The following is an 18,813-nucleotide window of genomic DNA, read 5'->3' as shown; positions in this document are numbered from 1 at the left end:
TCATATAATTTCTAAATTTAAATACCAAAATATTTCTGAATATCTTGTATTTCCTTTTTGTTTGTTTGGAGCTACTCTTATTTTTATTTTATTTTGTTTTTTCCAGTTTATTGAGACATATTTGACATATAGCTTTATATAAGTTTAAGGTATAATATATAATGATTCCACTTACATATACTATGAAATGATTATCACAGAAAGTTTAGTTAACATGCATCATCTCATACAGATACAAAAAACATGAAAATGTTTTTTCCTTGTATTGAAAACTCATAGGATCTATTATCTTTACAACTTTCAGATATACCATATAGCAATGTTTTTTTAAAAAAAGATTTTATTTATTTATTCATGAGAGACACAGAGAGAGAGAGAGGCAGAGACATGGGCAGAGGGAGAAGCAGGCTCCACCTAGGGAGCCTGATGTGGGACTCAATCATGGGACTCCAGGATCATGCCCTGCGCTGAAGGCAGGTGCTAAACCACTGAGCCACCCACACGTCCCCCATATAGCAATGCTAACTATAGTTATCATGTTGTACATCACATACCTATTATTTATCTTATAACTGAAACTTTCTATCTTTTGACCACCTTTCTCCAATTTTCCCTAACCCACGTTTCATAACCAGCCACAAATCTGATCTCTTGTTCTGAGTTTGAACTCTCTCATTCTCTTGTTTTTTTTTTAAGATTTTTGTTTTGGGGGAACTTTTTTTCTAAGTTTTTATTTAAATTTCAGTTAGTTAACATACAGTGTAATAATTAGCTTTAGGTGAGGAATTTTTTTTAGATCCCATATATGAGATCATACAGTATTTGTCTTTCTCTGTCTGACTTATTTCACTTAACATAATGCCCTGAAGATCTTTTCCTATTGTCACAAATGGCAGGATTTCCTTCTTTTTTATGGCTAAATAATATTTCTGTGTGTGTGTGTGTGTGTGTGTGTATCGCAACTGTATTCATTCATCTGTTGATAGATTCTTACGTTGTTTCCATGTCATAGCTATTGTAAATAATGCTGCAATGAACATGGAAGTGCAGATTACTCCTCAACATAGTGTATTAATTTCCTTCAGATGCACACGGAGAAGTGGAATTGCTGGATCATATGGTTCTTCTATTTTTAATTTTTAAAGTGACCCTCCATACTGTTTTCCATAGTGGTTGTACCAATTTACAATCCTAGCAGCAGTTCATAAGGGTTTATTTTTCTCTAATCCTTGCCAACATTTATGTCTTGTTTTTTTGATGATAGCCCTGAATATCTTGTACTTCAATTAACGTATTCAAATTTATGCAAGTGATAACCAGAATAGGCCAATAAGATATCTATATTCTTCACAGCATTTGATTACATTTTTCTAACTATAAGTTGTTAAGAGTTTACTACATGCCTAGTATTGTGGTGACACATTTACTTCTATAATCTCTATAAAATCTCAATCCCCACAACATTCCTTTAAGATACACATTAATATAAATATTTGAAAAAGAAAAGGTTAAATAGTTTTCTGATCTCACAAAGTACTTAAGAATTTAAAATCAAATGTGGCTGGCCCCAGAGGCTATCCTTTAAACTAGTACACTATACCTCTATCCAAAAACAGATCTGATCATTGATATAATCTTAGAATTAATGCATTGTGGCATCACTGATTACCTGTACAGACACTTACTAATTTCATTGCTTTTCCCCAGTTAGGAAAATCATTTTATTTATTTATTTATTTATTATTTTCAGTTAGGAAAATCTTGATGTCAGTTAAGAACATTGCATTTTAGTTTGTCATTTAATTTCCTCAGTAAGTAGAAGGTGGCATTGTTTCCAGGACAGAAAGTAGCTTTATTGACTCCAAAAGCTTGGTGTTAACACTGTGCTGTTAAGGATGTGTCATTTTAAAAATAAATCACAGACATAATCAAATTTCTAATCTGTACAGAAAGGAATATATGTGTGTGAAACTCTGAGCTCATTCTCTTGTACATGATCATCTGCTTTCTATCTCTTTAAATGAAGTTTTGCGTTTTAAACTTTAAAAATACATTGAATTCAATAATTTTCTGACCAGTGAATTATTAGAAAAACAAGATAGAGAAACCATAATTCTTTGTACTCCAGTTTCTTTCGGCTAATGACATCTCAGTAATGAGGTCTAGATACATCGTGACACAAGTGTCCCTTTTAATTATTAGTCAGCTCTTAGAGTCAGTTACTTTGGCAAGACGTGAGGATTCTGGGGAAAGATCTCATCTCTCTCAGTCCAGTTCTAGCATATCCTCAGGACATCTCTACTGGCAGAAGTTAATGTTGTCCTAGGAAAGAAAACCAGTCTGACTATTATGGCTCAGGAAATTTCTGGACTGCTCTGAAAAACCCAAATTTTGGGTTCCTAAGACAGCATTAACTTCTGCAAGATATTCTATCTCTTTGGGTCCTTATTCTTCATTAGCAAAAAAAATACCTCCCTAAAATGCTTATGGATTTGTGAGGTTCAGATCAAATAATGAGCAGGAAATTCTTTTGAAAGGTGTCTTATATATGCTGGTTTCTAATCTGACATATTAAAAGCTTGGAAGTAGCCACTCTCTTTGACATCAAGTAAAAAGCCGAACAAACTGAAGAATCAACAACTCTTCTTAGACCTGTAAGAGAATTGGTTCACAGGGCAAAACATTGCCTCCAAAACTGCAGTGACTCACAGTCAAATACAAAGGATCCCAACTTACTGGAGCAGAAACCAATTAGCTGAAACCTCCACAGGAACCAGCGCTGGAAAAAAAAAAAAAAAAGGAATCAGCGCTGGGGTAGAAAAACCTAAACTGTGAATGATGAATTGTGGGGGCTCAGTGTGGATAAGTCCAATAGATAAAAACTCCAGGGGGGTCCAGCCATTGGGAGGATCTTCTTTTTGTGAAATTTGCTTTCTGGAGTTCCACCATGTTCTCACAGTGAAGACTGGAGAAAAATCCATTTATGCTTCCAGCAAAGAGAGGGGAAAAGGAATAATTTTGACGTATACTAGAGCACTCTGTTCGTCTAACAAGGTCTGCCTTCAGGAGAAACTATTAAACCAGAGCCTAAACAACTGGGGTTTTATCAGAACCTAACTGACTTGAGGAAAGAAAAACCTCTAACTTTCTGACCCTACTAGCTGACCCTAATACCAAAACCAGATAAAAATACTATTTAAAATGTACAGGCCAATATTTCTCATTAACATAGATGCAAAAATCCTCAACAAAAGTTTAGCAAATCAAATCCAGCAATGTGGTAAAAGAATTACAAACCATGACCAAGTAAGATTTATTTCAGGTTGAAAATTCAAAAGTAAATTAATGTAATTCATCATATTAACTAACCTGTTGCAATGTGATGAGAAGAAAAATCACATGATTATATCAATAGATGCAGAGAAAATATTTAACAAATTTGAATACTATTCATGAGAGGAATTTCTCATATGAATATCTTTAAAACTATGGTGAACATCATACTTACTGATGAGAAACTCAGCCTTTCCCACTAACATTAGAAATCACTGCTTTTCAACATTGTAATGAAAGTCCTAGCTAATGTAATAAGACAAGAAAAGGAAATAACAAGTAATAGATTGGGAAGGAAGAAATAAAATGGACTCTGTTCACAGATGACATGATCATCTATGTAGAAAACCTGAATCATCAATAAAACATCCTGCGGGCTCCTAGGTGGTTTGGTCAGTTAAGTGTCTGACTCTTGGTTTCAGCTGAGGTAATGACCTCAGGGTTCTCAGGTGGAGCCCTGAGTCAGCCTCTGTCTGACTCTCTGAATCTCAAGTCTGCTTGAGATTCTCTCCTTCACTCACACTTGTGCTCTCTCACTCGCATGCTCTCTCTCTCTCTCTCAAATAAATAAATAAATAAATAAATAAATAAATAAATAAATAAAATATTTTTAAAAAACTTCCTGGAATTAATAAGCAAGTACAGCAAAGTTGGAGAATATAATGTTAATATACAAAAGCCACTTTCCTATATGAATAAATGGAATTTAAAATTAAAAACACAATACCATTTACATTATTACCCCCAAAATGAAGTACTTGGATACATATCTAACAAAATATGTATGAGATCTATATGAGGAAAACTGTAAAATCATAATGACAAAAATCAAAGAAGTAAATAAATAGATATTCCATGTTCATGGGTAGGAAAAATCTATATTGTCACAATATTAGTGTTTCCCAACTTGATCTATAAACTCAATGCAGTCCTAATCAAAATCTCAGAAAGCTATTTTGTAGATATAAAACTGATTCTAAAGTTTATATGGCGAGGCAGAGACCCAGAATAATCAACACAGTACTGGAGGAGAACAAAGTCTGAGGACTGACACTACATGGCTTCAAGATTTACTCTAAAGCTATGGTAACCAAGACATTGTGGTATTAGCAAAAAAATAGTCAATCCATCAAAAAGAGATATTAATAAGATAGAATAGAGAGCCCAGAAATAAGCCCAATAAGGATAGACAATTGATCTTTGACCAGAGAGTGAAGATAATACCATGAAACAAAGAGCTTTTTCCATAAATGGTGCTAGAACACTGGGCAGTTATATGCAATAAAATAAAATAAATTTAGGCACAAATCTTACATCCTTCATAAAAATTAACTCAAAATGGGCAAAAGACCTAAATGTAAAATGCAAAAAGTATAGAACTCCAAGAAGGTAAGATGGAAGAACATCTAGATGACCTTGGGTTTAGCAATAGCTTTTGGGGATACAATGCCAAAGGCATAAGCCATGGAAGTAAGAATTAAGAAACTGGACTTCATTAAAATTAAAAATTTCTGCTCTGTAAAAGACACTGTCACGAGAATGAAAAATCAAGCCATTGGCTAGGAGAAAATATTTGCAAAAGACACATTTGATAAGAGCTCATCCAAAATCTACAAAGAACTCTTAAAACTCAATGATAAGAAAACAAACAATGCAATTCAAAAATGGGCCAATGACTTTAAAAGACACGTCACCAAAGAAGACACACGGATAGCAAACAAGCCTATAAACAGATGCTCCATATCATATTTCCTCAGGAAAATGTGAGATATCAATACACACCTACTGGAATGGCCAAAATCCCAAATAACCCAAATGCCGGCAAGGATTTGGAGCAACAAGAACTCTCATTCACTGCTGGCGAGAATGCAAAATGGTGTAGTCACTTGGGACAATAGTTGGGTGGTTTATCACAAAACTAAACATACTCTTACCATACAATCCAAAAATTGTGCTCTTTGTTCTTTACCCAAAGGAGTTGGGTAAAGAAAACTTATGTCCATACGAAAATACGCACATAGATATTTATAGAATTCTTATTCATAATTGGAAAACTTGGAAGCAACTATGATAGTGTTCAGTAGGTGGCGGATAAATAAACTGTGGTACATCTAGATAATGGAATATTATTATTCAGTGCTAAAAAGAAATGAGCTATCAAATCATTAAAAAAATGGAGGAAACTTATGTGCATATTACTAAGTGAAAGAAGCCAATCTGAAAAGGCCACACCCTGTATAATCCCAATTATATCACAATCTGAAAAAGCCAAAACTACGGAAACAGAAAAAAAAATATCAGGGGTTGCCAGAGGTTAGGAGGTAGGGAGAGATGAATAGATGGCTCACAGAGGATTTTTAGTACAGTGGAACTACTCTGTATGACACTATAATGGTAGTTCATGCCATTATAAATTTGTCCAAACCCATAGTATATACAACAGAGAATGTGAACCCTAATGTAAACAATGGGTAATTTGTGTCAATGTCGTTTTATCAGTTTAACAATGTGCTGCTCAGCCGGGGTACCCTGAAAATGAACTAGGCTATACATGTGGGGGAAGAGGCACAGGAGATATGAGAAACCTCTACACCTTCTTCTTAATTTTGCTGTGAGCCTAAAACTACTCTAGAAAATAAAGTTTCTTTTTAAAAATATTTTGTTCCAGATGGTGTTGCTATCATTAGTAGCCATCTATCTGCTGTTACTGGCCATTATGTCATCCCTTTATAGGTAATCCCTGCACAACTGTGACATTCTGAAAGTTCCTGCTCTCCCCAAATCTCAAGTTAATGCAAAGATCTAATATGCATTAATTAGTCATGGGAAAAGAATCCCCACCATTTGGAGTTGCAGGCTTTCAGTCTTTCTACCATTTTGATATTTCATTAGGTGACTTTTATATTTTACATATAGCCAAACTTCTACAAACAACAACCTGGTTGTACACACATACCTTCCTCTTCCACTCAGAAAAGGAAGTAGGTAAAAGTAAATCCTTTTTATCTATATTTTTAAAAAGAAATAATTCAACAACTTTAACAGTTATTAACAGCAAATTACTTGTGATACTATTGTGTTATTAACCTTTAGATAAGATCACCGCTCTAGAAAATAAATTGAACTTTCAATTATTTCTTTCTAATTATGAAACATAAAACCTAATTTAATGCTAACTTAACAGTAATTTCATTGGTTCAGATTTTTTCTATTTTCATTTTTGTTTCCTCTTTATATTTTTATAGTTATTTAAAGGACTTAATATATACTTTTTTCATTATAAATAACTAGAGACTCTTTTTTAAAGAAAAAGTTGGGATTTAAATCTTATGTGACAGATACATATATTCTGTGATCCTCTGACTTAATAGTCCAACAGTTCATTTACTATCAATGACTTACAGTACAAATCATTTTATCAAACAGGAGAAATGGCTAAGTTTGAAATTTTCCACTCAGTATGTTTACTATAAAGGAATATGAAACTGACCATTTTCAATTACTTTGAAAACAATGAAATGGAAATGATAATGGTCTTTCCAAGAAAGAAAAGAATAAATTGTACGCTTTTCACTGTGTTTATATTGCAACTGTGAAGTAAGTCCAATATAAGTCCCAATGGAACTTGAAAATTTTCCCATGTCATCTCACACTTCACAATTTTTAAAAATGCAGCATCATTTCAATTAGAAGTGCCAGAAAGCACCAAATACTAGCTTTATAGAGTAAAAGTCTTTTCTGCTTGATTTCCAAATGTAGAAAGAGCAAAAAATTAGAATCAAATCATGGGAAGTGTCTTTTCTAAATACATAGAGATCATAAGAAAAATATTGGTCATAAATCATTAGGCAAAATAGACTTTACTGTTCAATTATTCTCTGTAGTAGATTGTTTGGAAAAAAAAAAATGGCTCCAATTCACAGTCCTCCCTGTTTCCATGCTCATTGCTAGATGACTCTGAAGTTCCTCCATCAAGAGCTCACTCCTATTCCTCTACTGAAGAATGAATGGAAGGGGTACGGGAAAGAGCAGGTGACTGTGGAGACAGGGGAAGGGTGAGGAAAAGAAAGTAATGTAGTAGAGGGGAGGAGCCATTTTGGTTGTTGTTGCTGTTTGTTTGTTTTTTAATATTTTATTTATTTTTCCATGAGAGACACACAGAGAGGCGCAGAGACACAGGCAGAAGGAGAAGCAGGCTCCCAGCAAGGAGCCCGATGTGGGACTTGATCCTGGGACTCCAGGATCACTTGCTGACCTGAAGGCAGACGCTTAGCCGCTGAGCCACCAAGCGTCCCAAGGAGTCACATTTGGGTTTGAATTTTGGCAGGTGGAAGTGACAAAGGATACAAACAGACGCAGAAGTGATCATAGCTGGAAAGGGATAGAGTTAGAGTGATGATTATGGTTCAGATCATCAATGTAACAGAGCTGGAGAATCTGGGCTGGCTTTTAACTTTATTTGATCAAATGAATGTGGAAGAAGTGAGGAGGTGTCAGTTTTGAGCCAAGGCTTCCAAAGACCTTACATTCTCTCCTCTCCCTCTTGCTTCTCTACAATTGTCTGAGAAAAGAGAATGAAATAACACGTAGAACAGAGCTGAATTAGGGATACCTGGGTGGCTCAGCGGCTGAGTGTCTACTTTCGGCTTAGGTCATGACCCCAGGATCCTGGGATCGAGTCCCACATAGGGCTCTCTGCATGGAGTCTGCTTCTCCCTCTGCCTATGTCTCTGCCTCTCTCTGTGTCTCTTATGAATAAATAAATAAAATCTTAAAAAAAAAAAAAAAAGAACAGAGCCGAATTCTCCTTCTGAGGCTCTCCTACACTTGTAACAGCAGCTGACCACAGATATGTGAGCAAGCTTATATGAGATCTGCTGACCAGCCAACTCATAAATAATAACAAATTCTGTTATTTTGTGATTCACACCGTCCAAGAGGTAGGAACGGCAGAAATGATTATGGTAATTTCTGATTTCAGGAATTAGGACTCAAAAGTTTTTGAGCTAATTTGCTAAGCTCTGAGCCTACCTGTGATGTAAGCTCTAATCTCCTGGATTGAAGAATAGAGCCTAAATTGAAACACAAATACACTACATTCATTTGGTGTCCCCGAATTCCATTCAAATAACATCTTCATTCAAAATATGGAAGTCCTTTTCTTAGCAGTTTCCTCTGGCTTAAAATTCTCTAAGAATCTCCAAAATGGTTTGGAGAATTTCAGGTGGGAGGATTAAAATTGATTTTTCAGGGAAACAGTTTTTTTTTTTTTTAAGATTTTATTTATTTATTCATGAGAGACAGAAAGAGAGAGAGAGAGAGGCAGAGACACAGGCAGAGGGAGAAGCAAGCTCCATGCAGGGAGCCTGATGTGGGACTCGATCCCAGGTCTCCAGGATCACACCCTGGACCAATGGCAGCGCTAAACCACTGAGCCACACAGGATGCCCCAGGGAAACAGTTTTTAAGGCAATATATGCTACCTTCTTTATCATGGTTTTCAGAAAGTAAAACCATGCCGAATGATCTGGCTTTCACCAGATATGAAAAGAACCATACATTCTTATTCATTTACCTTTTAGCATCCGGTGAATGATATGGTTATGCACTTCCAAAAAAGCAAAGAAAATGCTGTGCTTTCAAAGTAGCAGAACCCCATTCAGGGTAAAATGGTGTCCTAAGACAGATCAAGATTTCTCTCATCAAAAACACACCATCTGCTTTTTCTCTAAGACCAGGAAAAAAACAAGGATGTCCACTCTCACCACTTTTATCCAACATAGTACTGGAAGTCCTAGCCACAGCAATCAAACAAGAACAAGAAATAAAAGGCAGCCAGATTGGTATGGAAGAAGTAAAACTTACATTTTCAGATGACATGATACTATCTGCAGAAAACCCTAAAGACTCTACCAAAACCTATTAAAACTGATACCTGAATTCAGTAAGGTCACAGGATACAAAATCAATATGCAAAAATGTGTCGCATCTCCATACACTAATAATGAGGTAGCAGAAAGAGAAATTAAGAAAACAGTCCCATTTACAGTTGCACCAAAAATAACAAAATAACTAGAAATGAACTTAACCAAGGAAGTGAAACTTCAGCGTACTCTGAAAACTATGAAGCACTGAGGAAAGAAGTAGAAAACAATACAAATGAATGGAAAGATACTCTATGCTCATGGACTGGAAGAAGAAATCTTAAAATGTCCATACTACCCAATGCAATTTCCATATTCAGCGCAATCCCTATCAAAATACCAACAGCATTTTTCACAGAACTAGAACAAACAATTCTAAAATTTGTACAGAACCACAAACAATCCCGAATAGCCAAAGCAATCCTGAAAAGGAAGAACAAAACTGGAGGCATCACAATCTCAGATTTCAAGATATGCTACAAAGCTGTGGTCATCAAAACAGTAGGGTACTGACACAAAATGGACACAGAGATCAATGGAACAGAAGAGAAAATCCAGAAATAAACCCACAATTAAATAGTCAATTAACCTTTGACAAAGCAGGAAAGAATATCCAATGGGAAAAAGAAGGTCTCTTCAACAAATGGTGTTGGGAAAACAGGACAGCAACATGCCAAAGAATGGAACTGAACCACTTTGTTACCCCATACACAAAAACAAACTCAAAATGGAATAAGGACCTAAATGAGAGCCCTGAAGCCATAAAAATCTTAAAAGAGAGCCCAGGCAGTGATTTCTGACATTGGCCATAAACATTTTTCTGGATATCTCCCCTGAGGCAAGGGAAACAGAAGCAAAAATAAGCCACTGGGACTACATCAAAATACAAAGCTTCTGCATGGCAAAGGAAATAATCAACACAACTAAGAGAAAACCTACTGAATGGGAGAACATATTTCCAAGTGGCATATCTGATAAAGGGTTAGTATCCAAGAGGTGTAAAGACCTTATTAAATGGGCAGAAGACATGAACAGACATTTCTCCAAAGAAGACATCCAGATGGCCAACAGGCACCTGAACAGATGCTCCGCATCACCCATCATCAGGGAAATACAAGTCAAACCACAATGAGACAATGAGATATCACCCTCACACCTGTCAGAATGGCTAAAATCAAAAACACAAGAAACAACAGGTATTGGTGAGGATGTGGGGGAAAGTGTCGTGCACTCTTGGTGGGAACGCAAACGGGTGCTGTCACTGTGGAAAGCAGTACGGAGTTTCCTCAAAAATTAAAAATAGAATTACCAGATGATCCAGGAATTCCACTACTGAGTATTTACCCCAAAATGTGAAAACATAAAGTCAGAGGGAGGCTTGCACCTCTCTGTTTATTGCAGCATTATTTACAATAGTCAAATTATGGAATCAGTCCAAGCGTCTCTCATTAGATGAATGGATAAAGAAGTTATTTATATATATATAAAGAGAGAGGGAGTAGAATAATACTGAGCCATAAAAAAGAATAAATTTTGCCGTTTGCAACAACAAGGATGGATCTAAGGAGTATAATGCTAAGTGAAATAAGTCAGAGAAAGACAAATACCATATGATTTCACTCATATGTAGAATTTAAGGAACAACAACAACAAAAATGACCAAAGAGAAAAAGAGAAACCAAAAACCAAACACTTAACAATAGCAAGCAAACTGAGGTTACCAGAGAGGAAGTGGGTAGGAGAATGGATGAAATAGCTGAAGGGAATTAAGAGGACACGTATCATGATGAGCACTGAGCAATGTATAGAATGGCTGAATAGCAATGTATAGAATGGCTGAATCACTGCATTGTACCCTGAAATCTAATACTGCATGTCATCTATAACGGAATTAAAATTAAAAAATAAAAATAAAAAATAAAGACATAGATTTAACATTAAAACAACAATAAAAAAACAAACACCATCTGCTTTAAAGGTTAGTGCCACAAAGCTCCATAAATACTTGTAGTCAGAGTGAAGCACATCTTGGCAGGTAATTGTAAAGTCTTAATTGTAAAGATGTTCTTATTTCTGTTATTTCTAATATCATGAGTCCCACCTTCCCGGTCAGCCAGAACACAGATGCCACTTCTTGGAGATGGAGGTGGAGTAGTCCCCACTGTTGTATTCAGAAGAAGGATCAAGCAGGAAACCAGAGACTCGTGATTCCTGTATTTTCTGGTTTGAACTGTGTCTCTCCAAAATTTATATGTTGTAGTTCTAACCCCCAGTATCTCAGAATGTGACTATATGTGGAGATGGGGGTATTTAAATTGCCAATTAAGTTAAAATGAGATCATTAGGGTGGGGTCACTAATATGAGTCGTGTCTATAGAAAGAGGAAGTTAAGACACAGACCGACAGAGGGAAAAACCATGTGAAGACACAGGGAGAAGATGGTCATCTACAAACCAAGGAGAAAGGCTTCAAAAGAAACCAACCCTGCCAACACCCTGATCTCAGACTTCTGATCTCCCGAATTGTGAAAAAGTGAATTTCTGTTATGAACCTGCCCAGTGTGGAGTACTCTGTTACAGCAGCCTGCGCACACCAATATCCTGGGTTTGGAAGACACGAGGAGATTGTAGACTCAACCACACCGTCATAAGGCAAGTACTTAAGGTGTGTTAAGTGCAAATAATGCTTTCAGGTAATCAGTGTCCCATGAAAGACAAAGTGCTGTGAGAATGTCAAGGAGGAAGGAGTTGCTATTTTTCCTGCTCCTGGAAAACGAAAGCCTGAAGAAAATTTAAGAAGATCATCATCAAGTTTCAGGAATTTTTCAGCCTGATGTGCGGAATTTAAATTGTTTATCTGCAGATCTGATATCTTCAGCGTTTATGTTTTAAAGTAATACAGGGCTTAGTAGACACAGCACTTGGGGAATCTTGACCAGAATGCAGAACCAGAATAGGACACAGCTTAGCCCATGTTGCTGGAAAAACACGACTTGGAGACTAGTTTTCTATATGATAAAAACAGGAGACTGCATTTATTCACTCCCCAATACAATCAGCAGCTCAATATCTCTATTGTCCCAACTAGAATAAATGGATTTTTGTCTCCTGCTATAGCACTTTAATTTAACCAATAGTTGATAGAAGACTATTTAGTTATATATCTATTGCTAAAGAAACAAAATTCAACCAAGTAAATTTGAAGATCTACTTGGCCTTTTAAATGATTCATGAATTGGGCAGTGACCCATCTAGAGGGTTCCTCTGAGGAGTTGTCTAAAACAGAAGGTTTTTACGGGAAGGTGAGTGGGGCAAGAAAGTGATAAGCAAAGAAAAGAAAGGATGTGCCAGGCACGGTCACCTTCTCTTAGGTGGAAGGGCAGAGGGCCTTACTGGGTAGATTACCTCATCTTCCTTTGGGGGATGCAGAGGGCCATTGTGACCAGTGACTTCACTGGTATTTATCAGAAAATTCTTGATTGGCAGGTAAGACTACATTTCTGGGGGAGGTTGAAACTGCCATTAGGTTAGGTAGTAAGCTCTGGTTTGGTGACTTGGTCTGGGCATTTGGGACCTGGGGTTTTCTTTCTAACACTATAATAATACTGCACTGTGCTTTCCTATTAAAATCTTAACTCTGGAATCTGAGGGGGAGTTCTTGCCTCCTTCATACAGCATCAGGATTACTGAGCTTCTTCCTTTTCAGCAGTAGTGGAGCAGACTCATGAGTAAAACATAGTGTTTAACTATGGAGCTTAAAAATCTGGTTACAAAACAAAAATGTTTTTATGTGTCTCCATTCTGCAGATAACCCTTAACTCCATTATAGGCAGAAGAGTATATGGTTAAGAGCATGGGGGCAGCCTGGGTGGCTCAGCGGTTTAGTGCGGCCTTTAGCCCAGGGCCTGATCCTGGAGACCCTGGATCGAGTCCCACGTTGGGCTCCCTGCATGGGGCCTGCTTCTGCCTCTGCCTGTGTCTCTGCTTCTCTCTCTCTCTTTCTCTCTCATGAATAAATTTTTTTAAATCTCAAAAAAAAAAAAAAAAAAAAAGAGCATGGGCAGTGCCACTCACAAGCTATGTCACCTCAGGTCCACTTCTTTAAGAAGTGATGGTGAAAACAATGCTTTCTTCAAGGAATACACCTAGTCTTAGTTCCTCTCCTACCTAAACATTTCTCCTTCCGAGGATCATGAGTAAATAATCCTCATTTCCTCAGCCCTCACACTTTGCAATATTGCCAGTTCACTTTTGGAAACCTCTACACCTCTCAAATCCATAGCTTGCCACACTTAGATTTGAAATGCCATGTTGTGCACGGATCATTCCTGAAGGTATACACACAGCCTTCGCTTCTCCCCTGGACTTCTGATCCATGACTCCACTTGGGAGGTGGAGTCTGTTTTCTTGTTCCCGACACCTGACACGCCCAAGGCAAATTCTTGACCACCTCCAAATCTATCTCTACATACTTTTCCTCAACTCCTTTATCTCAACTGCACCCATTTAATGATTACTCAAGGCAAGCTTTGGAGTAATTAATGACACTTCTCTTTCTTGTCACTTCGCTCAATCCAATCCATCAGCAAACCTTGTTGCCTCTACCTTCAAAGTGTATCTGGTGTTTGATCTCTGCTGACCACCTTCACCACTGCTACCCAGGTTCAACCCACATTATTTCTCTCTCTCTCTCTCTCTCTCTCTCTCTCATTATGACAATAGTCAGGAGACTATTCTTTGTCTTTCTAATCCTATCTCTTTGTTTTTTTAAAATCTATTCTCAAGAGATAAGCTAGAGGCATGTTTTAGAAACAAAGCTCAGACATAATGGCTTTTGTACTCAGAATCCTTCAATTGCTCCCATTCTTTTAGAGAAAAGCCAGACTCCATCAAATGGCTATAGGTGATCTAAATCCTAATCCTTACAGACCTCATTTATTCTTCCTTCTATATATTCCCTTTCATTCTATTCTAGGCATACTGGTTTCCTTGCTCTTTATCAAGCTCCTGCCTCAGGGCCTAGCCTTTGCTGGAATCACTGGAATGACATTGGCTGGAATTAACTTCCCTAGGACACATATGATTCACTCACCACTATTTCAGGTCTTTGATCAAATGACATCAACTCCAAGAGGCCTCCCCTGACTACAGTCCTATCTAAAATAGCACACTTCTTTATCCTGCTGTGTTGTCTGTAATTTGTTTGTTCACCTGTCTCTTGTACTCTCTCCCCAAATCTGAGATAACAAGTTCTTTGTTTTTCTCACTGCATAATCAACAGTACCTATCATTAACGCACATAGTAGGAACTTGATAAACATCAGTTAAATAAAGAACAAATAAAAGAACTCTTTTACCTCTGATAAGTAACTTTCATTGACTGAAAAATGATATACAAACTGTTCCTTTCAGTTTTCAAGACTTTCCACTATTCACCATTTTAATTACTTTTCCCTAAGTCATTTGGAGGACAATCATCATATGGTCTCACTTTTATGCAGAATATAAGAAATAGTGAAAGGGATTATAAGGGAAAGGAGGGAAACTGAGTGGTGAAAAATTAGAGAGGAAGACAAACCATGAGAGACTCCTAACTCTGGAAAATGAACACAGGGTTGCAGAAGGGGGTGGGTGGGTGGAGGGACAGAGTCACTGCGCGATGGGCACTAAGGAGGGCGCTGATGGGATGAGCAATGAGTGTTATACTATATGTTGGCAAATTGAATTTAATTTTTTTTTAAAGGAAAAACATTACTTTTCCTCACTAGATGCCAAACAAACAGCCAACTGTTTCTAAAATCTAAGCCTCTCCTCCTGTACTCTGCCCTGGAGAGATTTCCTCAGTATCTCCACATGCACACAAGCTATCGCTTCATCAAAGTATGGCCCAAATGTTCCCACAGTTCTGGCAAAGATGTTCATATCCGTATCTTTTACCTTCTGAATTCATGTCATGATTCATGCTGTCCATGCTACCGGTTGGGACGCCAATCAAAAAATAAGCACTGGGTGTTATATTCAACTGATGAATTACTGAACTCTACATCTGAAACTAATGTACATTACATGCTAATTAGTTGAATTTAAATAAAATAAGTTAATAAAAAAAGAAGTTTATTTAAGTGAATTAGAGCCAAGTGTCACTTTAGCAAAGAACCTGACAACCATATAAGCCACATTACCATTCTAGATATTATCATTCCAGTTTTGCAATAAGGATTTGAAATGTCATTTTACAAAGATACATTTTTGTTCATCATACACATACCAAGTCACTGCTCCCCATAGTGGAGGATGAAAAAAAAAATCTAGTGGAATTAAAATAAGATTATTGGGTTTGTTTCAAGTGACTGGGAAACTAATTCTTATTAGTTTGAATAACTACTCAATTCATTGAATCTTTAGGGAAAGACTAAAAATCAAAGTAGAATTATTTGGATGTTTCTAAGTATCCATCTCTACCTATGTCTTATACAGAGCATAAGACAAATGTATTTAATTGAACAAGGGTTTCATGTAGCTTTAGTCATTGCCTGCTCCCCTCTTTCCTTCTGCACTTAAGGAAGCCAAGCCCAGGACACATGTAGTTCCCTAACCATTCCATCTAATTATAAGCAACAACACCTCCATCTTCAAAATGCCAGCTCTGCTGAAGGGTGAGCTGAGTGCTTTACTCAGATTGATAGTCGGTCCTGCCCCCATGGATGGGACTACAAACCAGGCCATGTCCCAGGTGACATCCAATTTCCAAATGAGGCCAAGAATATTTAGAAGTTGGTTACAGCTCTGACTTGGGACTTGTCTCTCAGAGATGCCACGATGCCTTTTTAATTTCCTGACATTTTCAGACGTGGGGAAAGGATCCAGCTGATGAGTCACCAATATTAATGGGGGTTTGAATTCTATTTGCTGCAGCAGCTGCCTCTCCATTAGTCTTTCACAAATATATATATCAGGCAAACTCAGGGGAAAAGGCAGTGCCGACAGCCATTCGGTTGCCTTTTTCATTATCAGACTTTTGCTGTTGCTTCTTGGAGAGGAGAGTTGTTTCCTTGCCTTGTATGTGTCTGTTTAAGAAGCCAAAAATAACTGTTGTTTACATACTACCTTGAGGGAGAGGGTGTCATTTGTTCGATGGGCAAAAAATACTGTGAATCTGCTTAATCATTAGAGGGTGAGAGTTACATAATTCAGTACTTTTTGTTTCTCTGGTTCCTGGATTTTATATATTTGCATGCCTTAATATGGAAAGGAGAAAGGATAAAGTGAAGCATTTATGCTTAGAGTAACAAATTTCATTTCAGAAATGTCCACAAATATCTAGTTTAACACTGAAGTATTAAAGTCGATGCTGGGATCCCTGGGTGGCGCAGCGGTTTGGCGCCTGCCTTTGGCCCAGGGCGCGATCCTGGAGACCCGGGATCGAATCCCACATCAGGCTCCCAGTGCATGGAGCCTGTTTCTCCCTCTGCCTGTGTCTCTGCCTCTCTCTCTCTCTCTGTGACTATCATAAATCAATAAAAATTAAAAAAAAAAAAAAATAAAATAAAGTCGATGCATCCTGGCTACTTGCGTGGTTCTCCAACTGCCAGCACGCCAGGTGCGCTTGTAAAAGCCACACCAGCTGGCTCCCAGCAACGACTGAGTTTGCTGAACAAGTCGCTTCATCCTACTTGAAAAATATAAGTATTGCCTGTCTTTCTACAGGCATATGGTGAGCACTTTTCAATTTCCTGTACTTGTGCTTTTCAGACTAAAAGGGGTGTGGCGTAACCAGTTCTAAAGAATCCCCTTTGTGAGTGAACAGAGGAAATTTTTATTCAGAGAACATCTCTTGAGTTCTCTATCCTGAATCATGAGCCCGTATCAGACTCTCAGCTAGTTGTTCTCAAATATTAATGTGCATAAGAAGTGCCTGGAGAGTTTGTTTACGATCCCTATTTTTGAGATACAACCTAAAGATTCTGGCCACCAATTATGATATGTATTTGTGGGGAAAGTCCTACTCCAGCAAGCAATGCTCTAACACCAGCTGGGTGTCCTATAGTTCAACATAATTCTGACATTATCCACACAGAGATAGCATCAGATTCCATGGATTAAGGGCTCAGTCTTATAAGATTGCACCCCTCCCCAGTTTCAGATTATCACCCATGCTTGTGACTGATTGGTTTATAAATTGGAGGTTCCAAGGATCCTCTCTTTGGGCTTGATTAATTTGCTAAAGCAGGTCACAGAACTCAAAAAAATATTTTACTTACTACATCACAAGTTTATTATAAAAGGATGTAACTCAGAAACAGTCCAGTGGAAGAGATACATAGGGCAAGGTATGGGGAAGGGGTGCAGAACTCCTGTATCCTCTCCAGGATGCCACTCTCCTCGCACTCCTACGTTTGCTAACCTGGAAGCTCTCCAAACCCGGTACTTTTGGGTTTTATTGGAGCCTTCATTACATAGGTATGATTCATTAAATCATTGGCCATTGGTGACTGATTCAACCTCCAGCCCCTCTCCCCTTCTCAGTCAGGGCTGTGGAACTGAAAATCTCAATCCTCCACCCAGAGTTGGTTTTCCTGGCCATCAACTCTCATCCTAGGTACTTTCCAAAAGCTACCCCGTTAACACAAAGCTAGTTGTGTTATTTCTTATAAATCATATTGAACATCTCCAGTAGCTCTTAGATAAAGCCCAGGAATCTGTAGTTTAATAAGGATATTGGTGATCCTGATGAAGGCAGTCCACAGTGCAAATGTTGGTCAATGCCAACAGTATTTGTAGTTGTAGAAATCTGCCGTGACAGAATGTGATCATCTATTTCTTAGTCAGTACTTCACTAATTAATAGTAAAGCTGCCGTTACCAGTTTAACTAAGAAAGGTGAATGTCCTACAGCAAAACCCAGGTTGAGAGTTCCATATCTCCACCCTAAATCCATAGCGCTCCCAGGAACTCACTCAGCACAAACCCAGAAAGCAAATATCTGTGCCCTCGGACTGTAAGAGGAATTAAATATCCCACCCGCACAGCTGACCTGAAAAACTACTTTATCAAAGGCATCCACTTTGTTCTAGGGCTTCCTAGGTTCCATATGATCTTGTCAGAAATAAGCAATGCCTTCTTGTTTACGTTGATTTCTTTGAGTTCCACCATGAACTTCTTCTCCAAGACCAGGAAGAAAATTCACTTCTTTCAACTTGCTTGTGGGGAAGACAAACCAACTGGTGACACTTTCTGTTAGATCCTGCTCATGAAGGAAAGGGAACATAGACATTTAAGCATCCCTAAGAGAACGGAGTGCCGTTTCCACTATGGAGGGTACCACGGTTACCACCAAGAGCCACATCTTAGGTGGGAGAGGACCATATATCCTTCCTTCTCCACTGCTTCCCGTAGCAATGAGGTCCTTCACTTCCTCAATGATTCAAGTCTGCAAGGTAGTTTACAGTGGAAATCTCCAGCGAGGCTAAATGGAATAAGAGGGATGGAGCATGTCAGAGCCCCGTATAATCATAACCCCAGTTGAATCAATTGCCATGCTGCTTCTTGCCCACCTGC

Source organism: Canis aureus, chromosome 36, assembly GCF_053574225.1.
Source record: "Canis aureus isolate CA01 chromosome 36, VMU_Caureus_v.1.0, whole genome shotgun sequence".
Taxonomy (NCBI): Eukaryota; Metazoa; Chordata; class Mammalia; order Carnivora; family Canidae; genus Canis; species Canis aureus.
Note: the sequence above shows the minus strand (reverse complement) of the source record.